This window comes from Suricata suricatta, chromosome 3, assembly GCF_006229205.1.
Source record: "Suricata suricatta isolate VVHF042 chromosome 3, meerkat_22Aug2017_6uvM2_HiC, whole genome shotgun sequence".
Taxonomy (NCBI): Eukaryota; Metazoa; Chordata; class Mammalia; order Carnivora; family Herpestidae; genus Suricata; species Suricata suricatta.
Genome location: NC_043702.1, coordinates 127501354 through 127509443, shown reverse-complemented (window position 1 = coordinate 127509443; position 8090 = coordinate 127501354). Strand labels below are relative to the sequence as shown.

General features: G+C 46.1%; 1 long non-coding RNA gene across 1 annotated transcript; it reads right to left on the bottom strand.

The window, feature by feature from the left end:
• Window positions 1-919: 919 nt before the first annotated feature.
• LOC115286669 lies at window positions 920-1613 on the bottom strand. Its single transcript, XR_003906201.1, has 3 exons — window positions 1428-1613; window positions 1105-1160; window positions 920-1023 (listed from the first exon to the last, which is right to left on the bottom strand). It is a non-coding gene; the product is annotated as an uncharacterized LOC115286669 (long non-coding RNA).
• Between the last annotated feature and the right edge of the window lie 6477 nt (window positions 1614-8090).

Genomic DNA, 8090 nt, shown 5'->3' with positions numbered 1-8090 from the left:
TCCCAGTGAAAGGAGCGTTAGCAGGATTGCCTGCCAGAAGGTACAGGAGGTAGGAGCCTGACAGAGCCCTTCTCCTTGCTCACCATGGGGATTCCTCACATGGGACTGATGTGCGTGATCTCCAGTGCTGGGAACCAGCAGGAGGCCTGACCGGTTGGGGCCATATCCCAGCCTGCAGAAATCCCTATGAAATTCTAGAGGGGGACTTCATTCACCTTCATCTTTGCCTGAGACCCCTTCTTGCTGCTAATACCCACCCACCTTGACAGGGAATGCATTGCATGCTTTACTTTGGGGTCTATGGCCTGGTCATATGGGGACTCTTCATCTGCAGCACATACAAGATTATCCTCTTTGTTCCTTTTTGGTGGGACACGTGAGGAACAAGGGTGTGGCACAGGATTAGGCAAGAAGAGGTATTCATCTTTCTTTTTTTATTAAATTTTTAAAATGTTTATTTGCTTTTGAGAGAGAGAGACAGAGACAGAGCACAAGCAGGGGAGGGAGCAGAGAGAAAGGGAGACACAGATGACAAAGCTGCGTCTGAGCTGTTAGCACAGAGCCCGATGTGGGGCTCGAACCCACAAACTGCGAGATCATGACTTGAGCTGAAATTGGCCACTTACAGGACTGAGCCACCCAGTCGCCACAGGTATTCATCTTTCCACCTTGACTTCAAGGTGTCACAAAGTCATGGGAGTTTGACATAATTTTAAAAAATGTTTATTTATTTATTTTGAGAGAGAGACAGAGAGAGGTGGGAGGAAGAGCAGAGGGAGAGAGGGAGAGACAGAGAAAGAGTAGGGAGGAGGGGCAGAGAGAGAGGGAGAGAGAATCCTAAATAGGTTCAGAGAGCTGTCAATGCAGAGCCTGATGTGGGCTCGAACTTACAAACCGTGAGATCATGACCTGAGCCGAAACCAAGAGTAGGATACTTAACTGACTGAGCCACCCTGGCGCCCCTGAAGTCATTTTTGAAGCTAGAAAGACAGGAAACAGGGTCTGGGAGCAAGGGAGCACCATCTGTGGAGAATGAAGATATTGACATGATTATGGATCTTAGAACCAGGCGCTGTGAGACGGGACGGGCAGGCTAAAACTCACGGCTGCCGGTGTGAATGTTGCTGCGCTGGTGTTCGAGGCCCTTGTGTGTGCCGTCCCTGTGCAGAGCAAAATAAAATGAAGCTCAGGTGAGATCCCGCAGGGAAGATCCACTGAGGTCTGAAATGCTGCCCTTCCGGTCACTGGCAAGAACTCAGCTTGTCCTCAGGCTGGACTGGCTCTGCGTTGGACTTTACGAGGCTGGCGAGGCAGCATCTTTTGTCAACACTTACAAGTCAAATTTTAAAAGAAGAAGCGTTGCCCCTGCATCTTGTTTTCTGACACCTGTGTGGCTGGCTGTGCAGCATCTAGATAGAGAGCCTTACCTGCAGCCTGCGTTGGGATGTGCTGATGGGCTGAGCCCTAGGCCGTCTCCCAGAGACCCCCGTGATCACGTGGTGCTCCCAGAAGCTGAGACTGGGGGGGGCGGGGCGGTCTCTTCACAAGCTGTTCTGCACGTTGTTTTTCCGTTTTAACCTTCAGGTAGTTTTTCCCATCCTCCTTCTAATTTCCTGATTTGCTTTCTTTGGAATCATGTGGTTGTCAGTCCTGAAGACGGCAAGACAAGGCATCTGCGGGCTAATGAACAGCTGCGGGAAGATAATTAATGCTCTCCCACCTTCCTCGCTGCCTTTACCACCTCACCACGACACAGCCTGCAACATCTGCGCTTCCCAGCAGCCGGGCTGTAAAACACCCTTCCCTGCTCCTCACAGAACAACCGTCAGATGGGCCGGCGCCCACGTTAAGGGCAGAACTTACAAAATGCTACAAAACATGAGCTGCGTTACTCCCAAGTCACAGATGTCGCGCCGTTCTGTGAGAGGACCGTGGAGGACTTGGTTTGGGACGGGCCCGGTCTGCTGTGGTGTGGATGGGGAGGGAAGCGGGAGGGTGGGGGGAGCAGCTTCCAGTCGCTTTTTTCAGGGAAGGGTGCTGAACCTGCAGGCTTTTGAGATGGTCCGGGACTGCTTCAGAGGAGAGGGCGGGGTCATCGCAGACTCCTTAGTGTCTCCTCCAGGGGCAGGATGCGAAACAACGACAGGACCGAAATAGCACAGACACCATTCGGAGCAGACATCGGGGGTGAGCCCTCGGCCACCGTAGTGCGTACGACCTGCATAGCAGCCCTGCGCTCACATTCCACGATCCTGTGTCAACTTCAAATGTAGTAACATTCACTGAGGACCATATTTTTTAAAAATGTTTACTTATGTTTATATTTAGAGAGAGATAGAGAGAGGGAGAGCGAGGAAAGGAGAGATTCCTAAGCAGGCTCTGTGCTGTCAGCACAGAACCCCATGTGAGGCTCCATCCCACAAACTGTGAGATCACAATCTGAGCCGAAATGAAGAGTCAGATTCTTAACTGAGCAACCCAGGCGCCCCCCCCACCCCGCCCCCCAGTGCCTTTTTTAAATGCCAGAAATGGTTTTAAGTGCTTTTGATAATTTTGCACATGAAAGGTATGACCAAGATTGCTTTAACAATAATGTTAATTTTGTTTTCTGGTTTATGAGTGTCATTTGCATGTGCAAGACTTTAGTCCCAGCTGCAGTTTCAGGATCACAGTCTCTTTGACCTCTTGTCCATCACCACCCTCCATCTAGGTATTTCTGGGCATCTGCAGGAGGTGTCTCATCATTGATCATTAATGGGCCTTTCATATTCTCCTGGTTGTCCTTACCCCGTGGATGGTACCGTCGACCAAAAATTGTGTTCCTGACCGGGGTGCTGTGTTCTCATACTCTTACCTGCAAACTCTGCTGACATTTCTGTGCTAATAAAGTACATCAGGGCCCCACCTTGTCCTCTATGCCCTAGTGTGGCGTGACTGTGCCTGAAGTATTACAGTATTCTGTGAAAGCAGCGCTTTCACTTCTGCTTGTGGGCCTGGGCACTATTAAGCCAAGCCCAACTGGAAATCTTACACGTAGGATCTTATTTCCTTAGGTTCCTTATCTCTCCACGGCTGGAGCCCCAACTCTTTCTCCTTGTAGGCCACGTTCTCCCCATGTAAGCATCTGACATGAGGGCTGGCCTCACGTAGGCTCTTTGTGGCCTGTGTGGTTACGATCACCTAGCATCAAGTAATTCAACTAATGTCAAGTCTCAAATTGCCTTGCCCAGGGGATATTTTCTGGTGTGGTGCACGAAATGATGTAGCATTATGCAAATGTGGTCCAAATAAGTTTGAATAGGAGCAGGGAGATTTTTTCTACCAAACAGACCTTAAAACTACGTTTTACCTGGAGGAATATGGAGGCTTCCCAGACAACCTACTGGTCAATGACCATGGAAATGGAGCATAGCATGGGAATTTGATGCTATAGGGTTACAGAGGCAGACAGCATTTTGCAGAGAAGAGAAGCGCAGCACCGTTCTGGAAATTAACTTAAGTCACTTCTTAAAATATTATTTGTTGGCCAAGTGCCTAAGACAAAACTCAAACTGCACTCCAACCGAGATGAAGCCATAGAGGCAGAACCATGTGGGACCAGGAGAAGAGAGCCCAGGCAGGCCCACGGTAGTAGCTGCTCACTGTTTATCACTATTCTTCAGAGAGGAGGCATAGGAGGGGGATATCAGAAGTCATTGCCTCTCTCTGTAAATTCTCAATAAGTCCTTTTGTAAAAAAAAAAAAAAAATACTTAATAAATTTCCATGTTAAAAAACTCTTTCGGGGCACCTGGTTGGCTCAGTTAAGTGTCTCACTCTTGATTTCGGCTCTGGTCATGAGCTCATGATTCATGAGATCAAGCCCCATGTACTCTTAGCTCAGAGCCTGCTTGGGATTCTTTTGTTGTACCCAAGACTTCTTTATCGCCTCCAGAAACCAGAGACCGCCAGGGAGGCCGAATCACGCATGCAAAAGCAAAGGGCTTTATTACGAATTGAGGCCCGGCCAGCCTAAACTCGGGCTCACAGACTTCAACAACACACTGCATCCACGTGGAGCGAGCCCCGAACATGGCGGTGCAGGGCTTTTTATGAGTTTGGGAAGGGGGAGTTACAGGAAATTGTGACACAGGTACAGGGGTCCAATCATTATAGCATCACATCATTGACAGTAACTTTAACCAATTACAGAGTGGACCCAGAACCCTCACGTAGGGCGAGACTAGTCTTAACCTCCATCTTTAGGCCCGCCCCCAGAAATGTTAATGGTGTTAGCTGGCCTTCAAGGTCAGAGGGGAAACCCGAATCAAATCTGCATCCTTACACTTTCTCCCTTTCTCTCTGCCCCTACCCCCGCTTTCTTTCTCTCTTGCTCTCACTCTCAAACTAAATCAACATTAGAAACCCACAGAACTCTTTTAAGTATTGTTAAAATACAGATATCTGGCCAGACAGGTGCTACATAACTAATAGAGTTTAGTCTCTGGTGCCTAGACTTTGCAAATCCGCGATTGCTTTTTGCATGTGATGAAGGGGAGCAGGTTGGCTACCCCAAGATATACCTCTTTGGCATATTGATTATTATAAACTGGTTATTGTTAAGAAAAACCTCTGAAACTGGGTAGAAGTTAGCCTTTTGTAAGAGATAGTTACATTTATAAAGGAAATCTCCACTTATAATGGTGTCTCTCTTGCTGTACCAGGAAGAGGAGGCTGACTCAATCTCTAGAAGCTCTTATCAAAGGGGAAGGCAACAATTTAAATTTTCATAACCACTATGCCCTTGTTTACTGTGCTCTTCCTGCTCAGCTCCCATAACTGACTCCCCACCCTCAACACCTTCTTTTCTTTTTAGCTGAGGATGGTATTTCAGGGGATGGTTTCAGCCACTTGAGGAGTTATTTTTTCTGGCTCTCTAGGAAGTATACATGTTGTTCAACTTTTATTTTTTTCCCCCCTCCTGTTGATCTGGCTTGTGTTGATTTAATTATTGAACTAGCCAAAGAACTGAGAAAAGTAGAGAATTTTTCTTGTCCCCAATAGTACCAAGTAATATTACTCTTCATTATCTTCATTATTTAACTTTCTGCCTTCTTTTTTTCTCCCTTGACCTATGGATTCCATTCACCTTGAGTCTGGCAAATGAGCTCTTCATGATAAGTTGCCCTAGAGAAAATGGAATGAAAGGCAAGCCCTGGTCCTTAAGCTGCTCATGCTCTAGTGGGGGAGATGGACAAGTAAACAGTATAGAATGTGATAGCTGTTATAGAGAAATATAGTAGAGGCAGTACGTACATATGGAAGAGATACCAAAACCAGATTTGGCAGTGGGGGAGCGTGGGGTTAGATTAAGGAAGACTTCAGAATAGGGGTGACTCCAGAGGTGAGTTCAAATAAGTATTAATTAGATGAAAGGGATTCTCAGAATAAAAAACATATACAAAAGAATGACGCCTTGGAGAGCACACTATGACTGTAATGCCCAGAATACAGTATCCTCAATGACCAGAGACCACCAGGGAGACCGAGGCACGCATGCAAAGGCAAAGGGCTTTATTACGGGTTCGAACTCGGACTCACAGATTTTTCCAACGTAGTGGATCCGTACTGTGAGCCCTGAACAAGGGCTGAGTAGGGTTTTTCTGGGGTTTGGGAAGGGGGAGTTACAAGAAATTGTGACATAGGTACAGTGACCCAATCATAATGGTACAACAGTATTGGCAGCAACTTTAACCATGCACATTGTACAGAGTGTTCGTTACTTTTGGTGGGACACAATTACAACATTTAGGGTATCTTTGAAATCAGCCAATTACAGAGCGAATTCAGGGTCCTGTTTGGTGACTATCGGGTTAACTTTAACATTAGGTAACAGGGTCCTATCTAAAGTTTCTATCTGTAGGCCTCACCTTTAGGGATATGGGGAGAGGTAGCTGGCCTTCCCTGATTGGATACCGCAAAGTGGTATCTTCTGCCTCGGGTAATGTGTAACCACCTAATAGTTCTGGAGAGACTGACCCCTAGACCTTCTAGTTTAGAGGGGGATCTCTGTCATGGAGTCGGTTAGGTTCAGATTTTGTCCTTACATGATCAAAGAATTGTCATTAATTTATTGCAGTTCAAAATTTTGATGCGAGTGTATCCGGGTTGAGTTATAAGACTTGGAGAGAGACTTGTAGGTAGAGGATTTCATGTTTAGGAGACCATGGTTTGTTCAAAAAACAACAGGATACCACTGGTCGATTTTAAGCAGCGGATGGCATGGTTACAGCTTTTTAGAATGTTCACTGCCCACAGCGGCTCCAAGTTGAGTAGTAGCTGATGTGGGAAACTTAGGCAGAAGGAAATAGCAGATCGAATTAAATTTCCTGGTAACCTGCAGCCCATTGAAAAATACTTGAGGCAGGCAGAATAAAACTTTTCCCCAGGAACTCCCTACTGTCTTCATCTAAATGCTTTGCTAGAGGGAAAAACAATCTTAGCCTGACAATAGCTAGGCCTCCAGTACCTTTGAGCCTTCTTTAGCATATGAAAATCTCTTTGGAAACTTCCCCTTGGCTATGCCTCAAACTCCCAAGTAAATAACCAGTCTCTCCACAGGGTCTCGGGGCAGATCTTCCTGCCCCCTGGGTCCTGTCCCTATGCTTTAATAAAGTCATCTTTTTGGCATCAAAGATCTCAAGAATTCTTTCTTGGCCATCGGCTCTGGACCCTTCCACTACTCCCAAAACCCCGATCAGTAGCAGAATCTTCAGTATTAAAGCTCAGACAGAATTCTCTTGGAGCCTCAAATGGGTACTTGCATTTCCGGGTTTCTCCACGGTTTTTCAAAGCCCACAGAAGAGTAATGCTGTCCCATTTGATGGAACTATGAAGCCTACAGGATTGGCATCTGAGAGGCCTTGGTTGACCATTTTCAGTTTAAATGTTTAGACCAGCTCCAGCATGGAGAACTTTTAATGTGCCCATTTTTGACAAAGTTAAGGATTAAAGAATGTCAAAGAGCCTCAACTCCTTGTCCTTAGAGAGCTCTCTTGGTCTTGGCAAAGGACAATATGTTGACACCGGCTGGAGTTATCACTACGAGTGGAAAGATCAGGGAGTTGCTGGTTGGTTTAAAGAAGCTTCACAGGCTGGTCAATAAAACTGTTCTCAGCCTTATGGACTTCAAGAGTTTTTATTATCCAACATAGCATTATAGCATTATTTGGACAGAAATAATACTACCACCCCCCCCACCCCCGTTATTTCTGAAAATGTGATGTATTCCTTCATTGCTCTACCTGCCTGGAAGATGTATTTCTAAAATCAGGCAGAAGAAAAGTGGATGCCTGCTATTCACAATGCAATTACCATGACAAGTATTTCTAATTGCCACTTCCCTTCCTCCAAGCCATCCTTTTCTTCAGACATTGTAGGATTGCTGGTAATCTTGGGTTATTATCACCCTGAGCTGCTAACCTGAGTCTTGACAGTCCTCCTGGAGACCTGTGTCAGAAATAATTACTGCTGAAGAGAGGTGATTCTTCCTTCGTTATTAGCAGTTGCTGGTGTTAGTGTCTAACATTGATTAGCAGTTTGAAGCAATGCATTCTTTGGGCTCCAACACACATTTTGTTTCTTCTTCTCTGCCTTAGAGGACAGCATACATTGTTTTTCATTTCCTAGCCGTCCTTTGCCCTTTCTGTCTGTCTGTGTGTCTTTAGAAGGTTCCTTTCATGCTCTAGTGATTTATTTACTTCTAATGTTATTCCTTCTTTCTTGTTTTTCAAAGAGTTTGCTGGCTGTACTGGTGAAGTAGAGAGAACTTGCATTTTGGAATTAGATGCTATGTGTGGTTGAGAGTTTTCCAAGAGCTGAGACGGCCATTTAGCACCCAGTAACCCGGGTCTTTGGCAACAGAAGTAGGAAAGGCAGGGAGAGATGAGGCTGATTTGAACAGGAAGTAGGGAAAGGCAGCGGTGCTGCTTGCACAGATGTCTGATTCCAAGAAACTCACTTCTCTTTTAGACAATCTCTTACCCTGCTCATTAGCTATGGAAACTGGGATTGCCACGGAGCCTGGGGGTGCGAGAGAAGTTTTATAACTGT